Below are 19108 nucleotides of genomic sequence, written 5' to 3' on the forward strand. Positions count from 1 at the left end.
CCTGTGAACTCACGTTGACTCGCAGGTAGTGCATGGCAATGTTTTCTCCAGAGGTAGATTCCTAAACCTCCTAAAAGTCTTGGCTAGGTATGTGGGATTGAGGGAGTGCATGTCAAGCAGAGGAGTTTAAAAAGTCAGATTTAGGTGATTAAAGCCCAATGTTTCATGTTTTAAATCGCTGGAAATATACCATACATTATACCATACCAAAAAAATATACCACGCTTCACCTGCGAAAAGTGGGCTTTGTAGGGAAAGCAAATACAATAATTTAGGTGGCGTTATTACATTATTACATTATTTTAAAGTTACAACTCTGTGATGTCTATAAGTATATGCGCGAGCTCGCGGGTAAATCTGCGACAAAACCGTGTTGACGCTCATCTTCGCGCTCAAGACACAAGAAAAATTTTCCACGTAATCAATAGAACGCGGGGATTCGTTTAGAAATAAAGCCAACGTCTACCATCTCCTCTGCTGATTAAAATGCCAGTGTGTCTCCAGCTAGAGCCATCTGATAGACATAACCTTTAAGTGGGCCATTAGGAATATATTAAAAAAAGACTCATTTCCTGGGGACATGTCACTGATGAATTATTAAAACATCTAAAACGGGGCAAACCGTTCCCCTCCTTCTCCCCTAAAAAAAAAAAAAAAAAAAAAGATCACCACAGATGAAGAGTGAGCCCGCCGTATGACGAACACATGAAATAAAATTCAAATCTGCGCCCGTGGAATATGGGCAAGGGCAAGATCCAGGCCACAAATCACCAGACTCTCTGATATAATTTTCTCATCGATTTAGGCCCCCGCTGACTTTGCCAGAGAGAACCTCTGCTCAAAATCAATGGGTCGGGGCAAACACACAAGGGTGAAGCGGGACCTTTAATTGCGCGGCTGCAAAGATACTTGAATTAGGAAGGAATCAAGTGCTGCTGCTTAACTCAAAGTAAGCGAGCAAGCAATCAATTTCTGCATCTTTAAAAAAAAAAAAACTAATTCAGGAATGGCAACTTGAGGCTGAATTACAAAGTGAAATAAAATGTAAATATGGGGTGAGTGATAAGTCGTGACAGTCGACGGGCGGGAGGTCCCGGGCGAAAGAGGAGGTAATTATGCAGATGAAATGCACCGTCACAGTGGGGACTGATGATTCATAGTAACGCCATGATCTCCCTTATCTGGCCCCTCTCCTAATGAGACCTTCAAAATAGTTTTCACTTTTTATTAGAAAAACAACTCGAAACAATCATGAAGAACAGCACAAGGTGTTGACCTGGCCTCCAAATTCACTAGATCCCAAACTGATCAAGTATCTGTGGGATGATCCACAGAGACCCCTCTCCTCAACCCATAGGACCCAAAGGCCCCCACTAACAACATTGTGAGTCAGAACTGTTTTGGAGGCACAAGGGAGACCTACAAACTATTAAAAAGGTAGTCGTAATGTTATGCCTGATCGGTGCATGTTCCACATTATTGGGGGGATAGCTGCAAAATAATGCTTCATCCTTTTCCCAATTACCAGCTCGTGGCAGAAGCCCATATTTCCAGCTCTGACTGTGCTTTTTCCCCTTCATTTCTCCTTTCACACTGTCATTCACATGCTCCGCGGTGCCCAGAGTTAGACAGGTGCGCGTTGTTCTCCAAATGTTTGCGCCGCAGGGGCTGGGTTCGTGCGGGCTTGCGAGGGAGTTAACTGATGTCTGTCCATAGCTGGGTTTCCGAGCTCGGGATCCAGGCATGCAGGAAGTCAGGCGAGCAAGCTGAGGGTTGGAAGCTCATAAGCGTTGGGAGGAGAAGGACGGCTGGTTGAGCCGGCAGGGGAAGGATTACGACTGGAGCATCGTGCCTGAGCGGCTCGGGCTGAGGGGAGCGTGAGAGAGGCCAGCGACTGGCCCACGGGGCCCACAGATGGAGCCTCTGGATGGGGAGGAGAAACCTGGCCAGCCATTTCACATGTACTTGTGGATGACTCACGAGCCCTCAGCATCCCGTACACCTACTCAGAGTCATGAGGCAGAACGCTGCTGCCCTTGTGGTGCAGCTGGCACGCCGTGCTCACTGATGAAGGAAAAACAGGAAGTGGAAGTCAATACTTCCTCTGACTGTCCCGCTGGAATACTTTCACATTAGCACACTGATGCATGACTGTACCGCGATCTCGGTTGAATCGTGCGGCAGCTAAGTCTGAATTTTCACGTGTCAGGATGCTGCTCTGATTAACTGTTCCTCCCTGTATTAGAATTATTTGGATTTCTTTTGTTTAGGAATTGTGATCGCTGCAAAAAAAATATATAGTCAAGCACATTAAGTAACTATTAAATCCTTTATCTACCACCCTAGTGTCGCATATGTGGCAAAATCGCTGAGAATATTAATACACGCCGTAGGTGGGTGAGAGGTAACTGCACACAGCAAAGGAGGTATCATCGCTGAGGAAGTGAGAAAAGCTTTAAAGTAGAGTGGAAATCCAGGAGATGTTAAATTGATTTTAGCCTTGCGAGTGGTGGTAAGTGGTCACTGCTGCGGTGTCTTTGCACCGCGCTGACTCATTTGGACCTGTGCTGTGAAAAACCTGTTGACAGATGGAGGTAAAACCGTGGTCGGGTTTACGCTTTGTCTTCATCTTTCTCTTTACCGCTTTGTGTGTTTGGCCGTCCCCCCGATATTAATACCAATTATTAGCTGTTGCTGCTTCTAGACTGCAGATGTTGTACAAAAGTATAGGCTAACGTTCTCTATAAAAGACTGAAGCACTCATACTGTGAGAAAGGAACATCACACACGAGCTGTTCCTGCTTCTATGGCCTGCATTTGTTTTGTTTTTTTTGCATGTTGCCTCACCGTTTAGCCATAAGAATGTTATCCAACCTAAAATATTGCTGTTTTTCTCCCACGAAGGCGAACGAGGGGGAAAACACAAAGGGGAAATATGTTTTGTCGTAAAAAGCTATCACTCCACCGGGGACCGCAAAAATATGAGCACTTTCATGAAGTAGCGAGCGTTGAATTAGCTTTGCGTGTGAAAGAGTTACAAAATGAAATTCTGTTCATGTAATGACTTTATGGATTATAGCTTGTAGACTGTGGCAGTTGGAACAAACAAAACAATTCTTAAAGCTCAGAAGTGCTTTTGTAAAAGCCCAATAATGCATCAGGAGCTGAGACTGCTATTAGGTTTTTTTTTTCCCAGCCTTGATAAAAGTTGGCATGTCGCTGCCACAGTTCTGTTTGTAACTTGGTCTCCACAGACAATCCTCCCACTCCGTGTCACCCAGCTGCTTCAGTTCAGGTTCCCAGTGCACTTTTCAAAACGTTACGGACCACGTCTGCAGCGCTGTCTTCATCAGCATCCTCTGCCCCGTGTGGGTCACGCAAGCCAAGACACTTCCTCCAGAAATAAACCAAGGCAGTGACACACAGACCTCACTCTTGTACTATTTGTGTTCTCTTGCCCGTCGTGGCCCGCTGTCACATGATTCTGCCACTCAAACGGAGGCGAGGAGACGTTAAACCCTTTACAGACGCGTCATGCATATTTGAAGACAGAGCATTTGGCCCATAAATAGCACGGGGGGGGCTAAATAATTGAAGAAGCATTTGCGAAAAAAATATATGAATAAGGCTGTGCATTCAGCAGAGCGGCCGGATGTCTCCTGTGTGGGATCTGCTACATGTTCCACATTTAAAGGTGAGGTACAAGCATGTACGCAGATGTACGTGGCCTTGTCTCTGTCTAAAATGACCTGCTACTGGTTTCAGAAACAGCACATCTGCTATTATACTGGAGCAAATGGGAATTTTTAATGTGCTCTTGCGATGAGTCGGTGCTCCTCGAGGCAGGAAATGGTCCCTGAATGTCACCGTGCATTTGGTTAAATTTGTCTGAAATTCATCTGATGAGGTGTTAAATAAAGCAGAGGGGATTTTCGCGCCTATCACGGTGTTCGTCATCACAATTTAATGGAGATTACTATATCACCCTAAAGCACTTTCACTCAACGATTTGCAGCGTTAGCTGAGGCTTCCTCGTACAAACAGAGATGAATGGATAGTTCCTAGAAACACTGTAGAAGAATCAGTGCTTCTTTACAGATGTCAGCGTATTTGTGGTTTTTCTAACAGCGTATTTGCGCGGGGATTAAATTTCACGTTTATGCTGGCTTCAAGGGCAGCAAGGTGTGAACATAATCACCTATTAAAAAAAATAATAATAATAACTTCTATGTGCTAGCAAATTTCACATCCAGCAGACACGGAGCAATATTACCATTCTTTTAGAGTTTGGGGCCACTTGGTAAATCCATATTCAATATCCTCCCTCCCTTTTAGATCCATTTTTCAGCCGAGTCTTTAGCTGCCGAGTAGATGTTCGGTTTTACACAAATGAGCCCGAAACGTTATTGCTACTGACGGTGAATAACACTGGCTGTCAGTCAGCGCGTAGGTCTGGGATATGAAAATGAACACTACGTTCTTGTAGACATTGAGCCGGATGAAAAGCAGGGGTAAAGACCTAAGTGACTCTGATAAGGACTGTGCTGTTTTAGCCAGAAAACTGTGAGTGAGGAGAAACCGTGAACTGGTGACAGAGTCGCTGGGGAATGTATTGAAACAAATCGAATCCACTGGGGCTCCGACTTGCAATTTAGGGTGTTTTCAGACTTGTTTGCCTGCTTGTAAGTGTACTCCACAGGTTTGATTATTTTTTTTTTTTTATACATATAAAACTCTTAGCCAAAATGTGTCAGCGCAAGTCATGTGAAAATAAAAGTTGTGAAAATATGTACGGTCCTAGCGCAAGCAAGTACATACAGGAAGGAGGTGCTATGTTCTAGACCAGTCCATGTATCTGTGAGAAAAAATAGAGCAACAGCAGAGTTGGTATTTATTGTGGTAGTTATTTATTCATTTATTTAAAGCATGCAGTTCACACTTTTGAAACTTTTTCTACATTAAGTAAGGTGTGCAGCACGTCTGCCAGCTCAGAAAAGCTGATAAAAATCCATGCAGTAAGTTTGCTATGAGTGGTCAGAGGGCGAGATGCGTGTCCTTCAGCGAGCCGTTTCAAATATGACTCATTTGTGACGTAGATTATTTGTTCTGAACATAGGACTGACCACTGAGCTCTGTCCCTACATGGCTTCAGACCGCCACTATTTCTCCTGTATACGGGAAGCGACGACGCTAGCATCGGTCACACATCGAAAATGAAGAAGTCCAGGCATGTAAGCTGCTCTGTGCTCGGTTGGTAACACTCACAGGCATCTTTACACTGAATCCCAGCCTCAGGAGAAACAAGAGCAAAGTGGCGCTCTGCTTATTGTGACCACTGACTGTACCAGAGACACATAGCTCAGCGCTAAATAAACTGTACAATAAACAGTACCTCAGAGAAGCATTAAGTTCACCAAACATTCACAAACGTCTTCAAACCTTTATTACCGATTCTTCGAGGGTCTCCTGTTGTCCTGGGTTAAACTCCCGTACAAGTAGATGGACTGATTTTACTTCAGAGCGCTGAACGGTTGCCATGACAACACTACTAGAGAGGCGGGGTTACAGGAGCTTCTTCTCAACTGGAGTTTATACCTCTCCGGGACTTCGACGCCGTAACCTACGTACGTAGCTTACGCTGGTGCGAGCCATTTGAACTTGTGCCTTGTCAGTCTGGCTCGCTCTGTAAAAACACCACCTAAACACTAGCTAGCGCTGTTCATTTTTGTTTCTACTTCTTGCTTCACTTTCCACTTCCTGCTTCACTTTCAACAATAGCGACAGAAACCTTTGCCGAAATTTCGCCTAGGACGAGTCATACAACGTTTGCATCTCCAAACCTTTTAAGTTAACCTTTCCTTTCGATGTGTTCCATCTTTATTGATCCAAAATTGCAGAGCTGGAGAAGCCGCCGGAGATGCTAAAGTGGAAATACGCTGCTACCAAGTGGACCAATCACAGCTCTTGCGCTCTGAGTCAACGCGGCGCCACGGTCCTAGGGTCTGCGTAGGGGTTTGCATTGTCGCCGTAGGCTCTGCATCAACTTAACACAGAAGTACTAACCGCCTATCAGGAGGGAGGGGGGGCGCGCCAAAACGCCTCGCAGTGAAAATAAGTTGGCAGATGATGTGCCAGATTAACACAATCCTTAGGAATTATTAACCAAATCATGTAACTGTATAACTAATATTCAAGGTGGTGTTTTTTTGGTGTGCTCTCAGGTGCAAATGCAACGTTTGCACCAGCCCAAATGAACCAAACGTTGTGTTCAGAGGCACTACATGGCTCAGTGAAGACGGATTAAATGCTGCAGGCGTGAAAGAGCCCTCAAAGCATCTTCTCCTCACGCCTTGGTCCAAGATACAGATATTATAGAGGTCTTGTGGAGTTCATGCCTCACATCTGTTTTGGTGGTAGGTGAAGGACTGACAGCATATTACGCGGGGGCGCTTTGGAGTTGATAAGTTTGTCGATTGGCAAGTCAAGCAAAGCGTGTGTGCGAAGAGCTTTTTTAGATGAAAACTTTGGTTTGCCGCAGCTGGAAACGGCAAAAACAATGAGCTGAAAGACAGCGAAATGGTTTATGGATCTGTACGGAAAAGCAAAGCTGGTCACTTTTACATTTCCATCCATCCGTCTTCTTAACCACCCAGTCCAGTCACGCTTGTGGTATAGACACTCATCTATCATGTAACAAAACATGTTCATTAATGCAGCTTTAATATTTATTTCAATAACCACACCAAGAAATGTGAAGAACAGCAGTGGCTGAAGCTGTACATCATGTGCCTCGTTTATCTAGTCTGGGGTTTTCCGGAGCAGCCATTTATCTCTACTCTTCTACTCTCAACTGCAGCAACTAAACAACTTTCATAGAGAGCCGAGAGAGTTAAGCAGAAAAATATATACTATTTTAAAAAAAAAATTTTGGCTCTGGTTTCAAAGTGGCACATCCTTCATGTCTCTAATCTTTAGGCTGCTGCTGGCTGCTGCCATTTTGTATTCCTACCTTGGGTTGTATGAAATCTTGCACAAGATTCATGGTGAGAAGGCGAGGGCTGTAATTGGCGGTATGATTTTATAGCATATGGTTGCAGCACATAGGGGCCAGCTGAGGTCCAAGTCTGTTTCTCATACATGGGGAAAAACAAGTCCAGTGGTGGAATGAATTTTCTACAGCAAAGGCCTGGCCATGAATGAAAATGCAACCCTAGTGTGCCCTTGCTGTTCAGTTTATGTCACTCACACACACACACACAGACACACACATATTGCATCTTCTCACACAAACCTGTGCGCACATGTACACGCAAGCACATGTGCATATGGATTCGGCTGACAGTACTGAATAATTGAGATGCCGCAATAAAACGAATGGTGCACATAAGAGTGAGAGATGGTTGTGGAAGTAGAGAGAAGGCTCGGGGATTGCCTGCAGGTGAGCGTTAACATGTGAATCATCGTGTACGGATGCTAGCAAGAGAATACCGCAAATTAGCGTTCTCGTGTGACAGCTGGATTCAGGATTCTCCCCTTTCTCTCCTTCTCTTTAGTGCCCACACACGCACTTAGCAGAGTTCAGTGCACAGCAAACAAGTCAAATCAGCTGGAACAAATTTAACTGGAGGGCCTTTCTGCTGCATCCAAGATTACGGCGTTATAAATTATGAATGTACAAATATTGAATTAATACGTAATAAAAGAATGACTCAGGCTATGTCGTTTTGCTGCTTTTTCTGTGGAGAGGGTTATGCGATACATAGCTGGAGTGTGTGTGTGACCCAGAGTAAAACCAAGCAAACAAGAAACAGTTTCACAGCTTCAGCGCAGCGTGGTATGCTTTCTAAGCAGACAGGCAACCTGAAAGGCTGAAAAACTGGGCAATACAGAGGTGGCAAAATTTGACACCTGTGTATTTCTCAAGTCAATCCCCATAGAGCCCCCCATGATAAAATGCTTAAACTTAATTGCAGGAAAAAAAAACATGTTTATGGAGGTTTTCACCATTCATTACAACCGTACAAGGTCACATGTTATATCACTCGCCCGTTTACATTAACGCAAAACTGCTTTGTATTGATTTGCAGTCACCCGCCTTTTATGGCAACCCCTGTAGTTTTGACCAAAATAAATATATAAAGCACAACTTCATTTTATTGTACTTTATTTTTTGTTGCGTATTGGACAATTTTTAAAAGTAAAGAGCAATTGCTGACTTCAGTTCACCTCCAGAATACTCATTCTCCTCAATGTAAACGATATTTAGCAGACAATGTAACCAACGTAACTATATATATATATAAAAAACTTTATAACCTGTGTTGTCTTGTTTTTGAGGGCCAAATATGTTTTTTACGGCTCTGGACAATTTTTATTTTGTGGGCTAGAGGACAAAACTGCTCTTAATAGTAAAGGTTCCAGATCCCTGCTACAAGGGAACAAAACCATTCCATCAAAATTCACCTCCACAGAATAACCGAGCCATCACTGCAGGGGTCAAGCATCCAGGCCTGGTGGACCACACATGCGTGAGACAGCTTGTCGAAAATACGGTGAAGGACGAATCATCTGACCGTATCACCTTTTTTCTACATCTCTGTAGACCACTGTCTACAGTTTTTGCACCACTAAACCTCCAAATGTGCATTCATCTCTGTAATGCGCTTCGGCCCTACTACAATATCCCCCTCTATGTACAGTATTTATCAATGGACTGTTTATGCTCAAGAAGTCTGATCAAGTCCTGCATTGACATTCTGAGCCACAGTTATTATGTTTTTCCTCATGTGTCACACTAATGTACGAGCGTGCGCACTGTCGCCGTCAGTTTCCCACCCTGTCAACTAGTATTTGTCCTGTAGATCAAAATGCATTTGTCGCTTTAGTAACGTTTCCTAATGAATCACCAGCCAGTAGGGCAGACATTTAGACTGGAGCTATCTGTGCTTTAACAGTTTCAATCAGGTCTACTATCAAGAATCCTCCGTCTGTTGACGTATACAGAATGGGCGAGTCGAGCGTTGGCTTTGATTAATGTTTATCACAGCAGCTCACTGTTGTTTATCTCATTAGTGTTTATTCCTAATTGTGATGTCATCTGGCGGCACAACATATTAGCCAATTAAATATAAGTGCACCCTCCTTGTAGGTTAGATTGTAACAGGTTCCCCTGTTTATCTTGGACTCATCAAGACTAATGTCTCGTGTTTCTGGTAACACTTTTAAATTCTAAACGTGCACCGATCAGGCATAACATTATGACCACCATCCTAATATTGTGTAGGTCTCCCTTGTGCCTCCAAAACGGTTGTGACGCATCAGAGAATGGACATGGGTCTTCTGAGGGTGTCTTTGTGGTGTCTGGCAACAGGATGTCGTTAGTGGGGGGCCTTTGGGTCCTATGGGTTGAGGGGAGGGGCCTCTGTGGATCATCCCACAGATACTTGATCAGTTTGGGATCTTGGAGGCCAGGTCAACACCTTGTGCTGTTTTTCATGTTGTTCCTAAACTGTTTTTGTGTGTTTGTGCCTGTGTCAGGCTGCATCCTGCTGGGGATGGCTGCTGTCATCAAGGAGTGTCATTGCTACGGGGTGGGGGTGCCTGGTCTGGTCTAGGTGGGTGCTACATGTCTAAGTAACATCCACACGAATGCCAGGTCCAAAACTTTCCCAGCAGAACATTGTATTGTCACAAGATGGTTAATGTTATTCAATTTTCCTGTTAGTGATTTTAATGTTGTGGCTGATCGGTATATTTCATCTTCTGCTTTCTGTTTTCTTTTTTTTTTCTTTTTTTTTTTTTTTAAGCAGCTTTTAACACATTGACTGAAATATTAACATGGTGTTCGCGGTGAGGGATTTCTCACGCGTAGCAGTTTATTAGCTCACTATATTCTCTCTTAGCCTCGGAGCAATGCTCGATTATAAGCAGAGAAGCATCGTACTGTACAGCTGTTTTATGGTTAGTGTACCTCTGGCACCTCAGGAGTAACCTGACTCATAACCAAGATTGTACTCCCAAAGATGAATGAATGTAATCTGCATGTATCGGAATTCAATTCTAACGGGGAGCCTTGAGAGAACAGAGGCGGCCCCAAAGTAATCTGAAGGTTTTTTCTTTGTCTTTTTTTGTTTTTTTAACACTAATTATTTCCCCAAAGAAGCATTTCAACTGAGATTGAGCTGTAAAGCGTGCTCTGCAAGTCTAACCCCACTGCATCTTGTTTGTTTTAATAGATAAATGAGAAAAAGCAAACTAGTGTTACAACAAATGAACCTGTTTACTATGTAAAAAAATAAATAAAATAAAATGGAAAGTCATGAATAGAAATTGCAATTAAAAATGTTATTACAAAAGCTTTATTCTATTTTGTTGTTACCCTTATAACAGAAATAACTGTCTCGTTTTTGTGTTAAAATCATTGTGAGATTACGGTCACCATGACAGTGTAAGCTACTTTTTAATTTTAACTTTACCAGTTCTCCTTCAGTGATTTCTGCCATGAGCTGTATAGGTTGTACAATAGGTTGAGATGTGCTTTTATTTATAAGCTATGAAGCTATTAATAAGTAATAGGACCAGAGGTCTGCTGTATAGGTCACCTTTGTGCTCATTTCATCAGGTCCTCCAACATTTCTTCACTTTCTGCTGTAGATATTTCAGTCAACGTAGCTCAGTGAATTGTAGTTTCGTGACACGTGGCTGACCTTTGAGCAAACGCCTCTCACGACACATACGTTTCATGCGTAACAAACGGCTTGTGAGAATGGACTTTCACGTTGCTTCCGGTTCGTCTGATCATTGGCAAGAAATTGGTTTGTTTTAGGCAGGTGGTTTCTCACAAAGAGGCGTTGAACTTACAAATGAATACGCACAATCGCACTGTGTTTTTTAAGGAAGAGGGAGAGACTTTTAGTTAGCCAATTATGCTATATGTCATTAAATAAAAACATTTGTAATGGTGCCACATTGGTAATGTCATTTAAGATGAATCTAATCAGTCAAATATCTCATGTCAAATATCTCATGTCTCATTTTGTCATAAAAAATTGTGTTTTATCTTCTTGATCTTTATCTTCTTGATTGAATCAGTATTATCATAGCTTTAACAATGGATTAAAGGTAGTTGTGAGGCTACAGCAATTGGATAACCCTTCCCAAGTGCGTAGGAGAACCTAAGCAATAAAGTGGCCTCTAAAAATAAAATAAACAATGCTAAGGGCTAATGCTAATGGTCTTCTTCTGAGCCAGTGGATGGTTTGCCCATTCTGGCCTTCTGATTACTTGAACACTGAAGTTCACTTCACTTGGTTCACTTTTGCTAGTCACGTCAACCTTGTTTCCAGTTCTAAATAGACAGATAGTAGTTAGTTAAACAGTTTGCCATCTAGTTGTTTATTTTTTAGTCATTAGGTGATGGAGATAGAGACAGCTAATCCCCCAGGAGTTCATTAAAATCAAAACATAGCTAAAGGCAGAGTGAGTAATGGACTTAGACTGAACAGGTTTGCAGAGAAACAGCAAACGCTAATAGTGCTTGGTCTTGATCGCTGCTTGGTAGTGATCAGACGACTGGGAAAAAAAAAAGCAAACAGGCTTTAAGTCACTTTCAATGACATCCAGCGATGTGAAGTTACAAGCTGACACCTGAACCGTGTCGCTGCTCGACGGGCTTAACAAGAAACTAATTACAGTTGATCCGGCCTAAAGCGCCAACCAGTCGCGTGAGTTTGTTTCACCGGTTCCGCTTCTATTCAGTCTCCCCATTCGGCCGTAGACAATTCACTGTGCTATTTAACCATGCCCACATTAACAATACATACACTTTGACATGGATGACGATGTAGCAACACCAACGGCATGAATGTAGCTGCCCATACTCGGCTGTTTAGCAACTTTCTCGGCTGGAGTGTGAACACGTTTGCCAATAAATCATTTGCAAGTACATATTGCACACTTGCATTTACAGCTTGCTCCACTGCCACCAAGTTTCAAGAAGCTTTCATGTTTGACACCCTATTGAAAGTGTACTGTATATGATTTTGATTAATATTAACAAAACTATATTTACCTTTGTGTAGATGTTTATGCCTTTAAGTTTTGTTCAACACTAATAGATACTCCTCTATCTGTGTCTGAGTCTGTGCTATATCTTTCAAGAAAGACCAATCAAATAAGGCACGGACAGCGTAGTGGAAAAGGTGTTAGCTGGCTTGTTTGCTCACCAATGCTACATGCTTGGATTTTCTTCTTCTGCACCTGGTTTGCTGCTGATTCACTGTTGTTTCAAGCAGGGCACATATTGACCGTGGGCTTCTCTGAGCTTGTCAAACCACGTATTGGTGTGAGTGATAAACCCAGTCAATGTACGAACTGCGTTAAATGAAACTGGACACACGGTTTTCCATTCAGTTCTTAAGCATTGTCTGCTCAGACAAAGCTGCGGGTCATGTGTTATCAGCTGTGCTGTCGACGTGCAACGCTTTCACAGTCTGCGCTGGTGATAGCAGAGTGACTAATAGACCGTCGGGATGATGCCATTGAACAGGAGTCACACTTAAGTGAGTACAGTTTGCTCCCGGCGTTTAAACAGCATCTCTTACCTATTTCACTGGCTGGTGATAAGTAGCAGGTTCCGCGCTCAGAAGTAGTTAGCCTGATTAGAGCGCTCATCGGGGGAAATGTCACTCCTGTTTACCCTCAGTGCTCAAGCTTTAGGTCTATAGTTAGGTACTTGTGACTAACATTAGCTGTGAAGTACTGTATACAGTGTGTAAATAAGGGAAAATGTGAGTATGACTCACAAAGGCGTGCATAAATAAACAGGAGCAACAACAAAAATATAAAGCTGAAATTCACCTCTGAACAGCTAAACACCCTGCACAAAAAGTAATGAATATTGAAAGTACATAAAAAAAAAAAGAGAAAAAAAAGTACTGGCATAACTTAAGGCATTTAGTTGTGTCAGTTTTAATGAGATCTGTTGGCAAAAGTGTCTGAGTTTCTCTTACTGGTTTAATGAAAACTAGATGCCAGACTGCATACTGATGTATTTCACAATGATTTCAAGCTTTGAAGGGAGATGAAAATGCAGCGGATTATCACCTAAAGTACCGACTGTCCCTACCTGACAATCATAAGACAATCTTAAAGGTCTAGGGATTTAGTGGCATCTAGAAGTAACGTTGCAGATTGCAGCAAGCTTAATACGCCTTGCCTCTACCACTCTCCACAACAAGGACCCACGGAGGCTGCTAAAATTCCTAAAGGCCCTAGCCTAGGTCTAACATATGGTTCGTCCATTTTGGGCTACCGTAGAAGACTCCTGTGGAAAACAACCTGTTGCATCTGTAGATAAGAAGGCTCATTCAAATCATTGTTATCCTCACATGATTTTGTGCTGCATTCAAATACAACATATGAGCTCATGGCTACGACACAGGAAGTTGAACACATGAGATGCTTGGCGTTAAAGTGGGAACATCATCCATAAGTCCTCTAACAGTCTAGCAAGCAAATGGCCAGGTAACTTAATGGCTTTAGGTCTATAGTTGGGTACTTGTAGCAAACATTATTCGGCTCTAAAGATCCTGCATAAAGAGCAATGAATATTGAAAGTGAAAAAAAAGTATGCTTGGAGTTCAGACGAGAACATCAGCCATAAATCGCAAGAGCACCGATGATAGGCTAACTGTTTAGCAAGCTAATGACCAGGTAACTTAATGTAGGAAATGCAAAGGCATAGTAAAGGCATCCAATGAGGCCCTTGGAAATATATTTATCTCCACCTTTTCTGAAAACTCTGAGCTTACTGAAAGTTACAGCCGGTTGCGAATACCACAAGACGTCGCAATTGGACTTCTCTCATGAACTTGGTAAAACCCAACCCAGTTTGAAGCCTGAATTCACTTACGAAGGCACAGTTATGAAAGTTATATTGCATTTTCCCACATAATCACATTAAATCCTCCTACTTTAATGTCAACAGTTATCGCTTCAATAATTCAGTTTTTCTGCAAACGTGTAATGAATTCCTCGGCTGCAACTTACAGCTAAATATGAGCTTATGGCGCGTCTGCACACCTTCGGGTGGAACAACAGCCTCGACGTCCACATTCGGAAAATCAAAACCTCCCGAATGTGGTGCCAGGGGTGCGCCATATTTGCCGCTGTTTTGTCTGTACGCACCCCGCTGATCGCGCTCGGTGTGTGTGCTTTGGCACGGATGTGTTGTCGGCGCACAAACACACATGCGTGCGTACCCCCTCGGATTTAGTTACCCGGACCACATACATGTAAGAACACACACACACACTTTCTCTTCCTACTGGGACTTTGGCAGCTCTTATATTTAGCTGCCGCAGTCCTTTTTCGGTTTAGTGACGTCTCCCGCAGTCTCTCCCAGCTGTTTTTATCAAGTCACTCTGTCAGGCAGGCAACCCCGCACTGCTGCATTATTCATACTCTGCTACGGAGATGGGGGAATCGGAAGTCCCGACCACCACTTTGATGACATGCAAAGAAGGGGGGAAAGACTCTGCATCGCTTACATCTGCTGTCCCCAGCATTTCCCTGCTGCTGTGATCAACTTGAACACAGGAATCATAAATGAGACTACGAATGTGTGAGTGTGTGTGTGTGTGTGTGTGTGTGTGTGTGTGGCGGGGGCTGGCACCTAGGTGTGGTGAGATTTGTGTATGTAAATGAGTGCTTACGCCTTTGTGTTTCTTTTTTGTTTGGTGCGTGTATGTTTGTGTATGCATATGTAGAAGATCCCATTTTGCTTAAAGTTATTTTCACCCAGTTTTCCCTGTGGTATTGCATTCATGCAATGTGTTCATTAAAGCCGTACATCATCTCCATGGCTTTGGGTTTCCCTCGTACAGGCAACAAAATATAAAACACAGCCTCCCCCCTGCACTATAAATATCTTTCATGGCGCAACACATGGCTAAGCCTCTGTCAGAGACAAATTGGACCACCAGCTTGGATAAAATATGCCTACATATTGGGTAATTACATAATCCGAACATTCTGACAAGGTAACGGATGTGCTGTAAAAATGAAATACACGCATCCCTCATTCGTCCTATTTCTCAAAGTCTGCCTGTCGCTTAGGTTTGATGGAGGTTGTACCTGCGAGGAATATGGCTGCTCCTCCATCACTGAGACTTTTTGTGTCAGTCGTCACGTCACAACAGAAGGAAGCTAATATTCCCGCGCTGAAAGCAAGCTCGGAACCCCTGATGTAAAAGTGCGCCACTGTGTACGCCGATCGTTCGCCGATTTGCTCCTGTTTGCATAAATGCCCGAGCCTGATTGACGGCGCGGGTTCCCGTGTTGACTCAGTATGATTGAGTTGGAGATGTGAGTGCACTCCGCCGGCAGCGTTCTCCATTTGTCACCGTCTCGAGCCACGAGATTGGGCCGGCCAGCCGCCCGTCGGGCCAGAGAGCTCCCGTCTGCCTCGCCGTAATCCCGCTCTTAGCATGTACAGGCACGTCTGCGGCCCCAAAGAACACCCATCTCGTAGAAACTAATCCATTGATCCCTCTCCATGTGTCAGTCACAAAAGCGGTTAGAGAAGCGCGCCGCGGAGCGCCGCCATGTCAAGTGTGGACCTCGTCGCCCAGGAATCGGAAATGCGAAAGCAGTTTAGGATGCAAATGGTCAAACATCGGCTTTTGCGGACGTGTTGTTGAAATAGATGCTTTGGTATAAACACCGAACCTTCTACATCATGTTGAGAAAAACCTTTTTTTGTTAAGGATATGTTCGTCTAAGACTTTAATCTGAGCAAGTAATGGAAAATTTCATCTATCATCATCTGCAAGTCCAAGGGCATTTTTTTTATTCCCTCTTTATATATTGTGTCCAGGAATAAAACCAAAATATAAAGTGATATAAAATGATTTATGAAAGAGGCTCATCGGAGAGTAGAGCAATGAAAATGCCATCCGCCTGAAAAATCTAATAAGCATCCTTCTCTGAATCGGCGAATGAGGCGGTGGGCATGTACAGGAAGCCTTTCACAGGGTGATCATGTATTAAACAGACTTCACCCGCTCAAATATTCATGGGCAGAGATTTACTCATTAATCTTTCATTATCTTCTATCTCTCTATTTTGCATACATCAGGAGCTATGAGATGTTATTGGTTACAATCACCTTCATTTCACATTTTCCTGCGTGCTTGCAACTCTGGGGCTGATTACATCGCCCGCACACGGCAGACAATGAGCCGGCTCGGTGTCCGAGTTCCTTATTTTGCTGTCACTTCTCTCCGTCTGCGCTGGTGATCAAGTTCTAAATATTTGCGATGGAAGAGTCGGGCGTTGAGTCCTCTGGATTTCTAGCTCGAGGGCTCGAACGGGAGAGTTTAGGCGGCCGCACAGCAGCGGGGTCTCTGCATCAACACGGTTTGTCTCGCAGAAAGGACACGCTTCCTCTTGTCAATATGGCTGCAGATGCACAAACAAACGGGAATAAACAGGCTGAGACGATTTACTGTTCCTGTGCCACGATGTTAGCAATGTCTGAAATGTTTGAGACGGGAAGAAAATACACTTCAAATATACTTCGACCAATGGAAAGTCACAAAAGGCTATAAAAGCACCAGATTTGTATGATCCAATCTCACATGAGCACCTACCTCTTTGAGATTCAACCATTTCCGCGGCGCTGTGACGTGAACGTTATGTTCTAAATTAGGCTTTCGGCCGAGAAAAAGTACAAACTGATGATACAAGATGAAAGAAGTTGGTAGTCCGCGGAGGTCAGCGGTTCACTGACTGCGTACTCGGTTTTCCGAGAACCGCCCCCAGCGTGATTAAGGATGTGCTGTGATGTGATCCCTCTGATTACCATAGATGACTATAGGCAGGCAAAGCTGGGAGATAGCGTGTAGGACTTTAGGGGGACACTGGTGGGCAGGGGCTGTATCGACCTGCTCCCTTGGATTCCTGTTAATAATATACAGGGTCTTAACACGCCCACACATGTGCACAATGTGCAGACAGAAGTGCACGGACCAAAGAGCACACCGAGATGGGAAGACGCGAGAACAAAAAAAAAAAAGAGTGTTAAACCAGAATTATATCACCTTCGCATGAACACCACAAATCCCTGTGTCCTGTGTGTGCGGGGAAAAACAGTTTTAAATGAAGCAAAAATCTAAATTCTCTGTCGATAATGACTTTTTCCTCAGCTATTCATCCCCTACCATCATCACCATGGTTCTCGGTAGCCCAGACCTTGTTATTCTGTCGATTCTCTTCCTACATTGTCTGACTTACTAACAACAATGCAATTAATGAGAAGCTCTAGAGTCCTATTCTTTGCCAAAAAGAACTTCCTTCAGCATTAACTTCACAAGCAACTAATGCACAGCCTTCATATCATGATGTTATATATATATATTTATATATATATATATATATATATGTATTTACACCGATCAGCCACAACATTATGACCACTGACAGGAGTAAATAACATCAAATGTCATTGACCATCTTGTGACAATTCAATGTTCTGCTGAGAAACTTTTGGACCTGGCATTCATGTGGATGTTATTTAGACATGTACCACCCACCTAGACCAGAGCAGGCGCCCCCACCCCGTAGCAATGACACTCCTTGATGGCAGCAGCCTGACACAGGCACAAACACAAAACCGGTTTAGATACAACTCAAAAAAACATGAAGAACAGCATAAGGTGTTGACCTGGCCTCCCAGTTCACTAGATCCCAAACTGATCAAGTATCTGTGGGATGATCCACAGAGGTCCCTCCCCTCAACCCATATGACCCAAAGACCCCCACTTTCTGGCCACAACATTGTGTTGCCAGACACCGCAGGACACCCTCAGAAGGCCCATGTCCATTCTCTGATGAGTCACAACTGTTTTGGAGGCACAAGAGAGACCTACACAATATTAGTAAGGTGGTCATAATGTTATGCCTGATCGGTGTATATCCTTGTACATCCAGTGAATGTTGTAAAGAAAAACACTAGGCGCAGTGGTGCAGAGTTATTTCAAGAAAAAAAATAATTGTGCTGCTGTGCTCAAGCTGATCACAGGCAGCAGCAGGAAAATACCGGTGACGGTAGATGTAAGCGATGTCCCTCCGTCCTTCATTTGGTGCGCGATGCCTCGAGAAAAATATTCATAATGATGCCATTACAACAAATAAACTGGTTTGCTTTTTTGAAAATCTTCCAGTGATGTTTAACCACATCCACCCCTATATAAGATGAGTCAGTCCAGTAGCCGAGCGGCCAGGGCACATACGGTACCACGTTGGCACATACAGCCTCCTGTTTGATTCCCAGTTTGCTGGGCCCGGTGTTGCATGCATGCCTCATCTAATGACGTACGCGTAGGACGTATTTCATGTCCTGCAGTTGGCCCGGCCCACTCTGTATCTCTCATATGCATCGTTTGAAATTCGTCCTCCAGCATAACGTAACCTTCCACACCGCGTCCAGCCTGCTTTGTCGTTCAGTTTATTATTCATTATTCAGATTCGGTGCAATACGAGACGAAACGTAGTCGTCAAACAGCGAGGATGCCCCGTCGTTGATCTGTGGTCCTCTTAATTCTTTAAAGAAGAAAAAGAAAACATTTGGTCCGTCCTGACCTGGGAAGAGGCTGAGAGCTAGACGAGTATCGCCTGCTGATGAAGGAGCTGTGGAGCTATCCTGATTGCTTTCAGGTCTATTTCAAGATGTCAGTGGTCCAGTTTGATTGGGACTGCCACTGGGAGTATGCTAGGGACACATAGTTTATTACAAGCCATTTTGGATGACAGGGCTTGCCTGTAAGTGGTCTCCAAATGGTTTAAAAAAAGAAACGCTGAAAATCAAACATGTTCCTACAAAAAGCGTACAACGATTAATACAGACTTAAGTGGCTCGCTATTTATATGCAATTCCTTGACATCAGATAGCTCCATGCCAATTACCCTTCTCTCTCCCTCTCCAAGTTTCCTTTCTCTTTTCATTGTCCTTTTTCAAATAAAGGCTAAAAAAATAAATCCCTAAAAGGAAAGGCAGGGGTTGATCGTCAGGAAAACGTATTCTTTTTGCATGGACAGGGTATTTTGA

Source organism: Chelon labrosus (assembly GCF_963514085.1).
Source record: "Chelon labrosus genome assembly, chromosome: 6".
Lineage (NCBI taxonomy): Eukaryota > Metazoa > Chordata > Actinopteri > Mugiliformes > Mugilidae > Chelon > Chelon labrosus.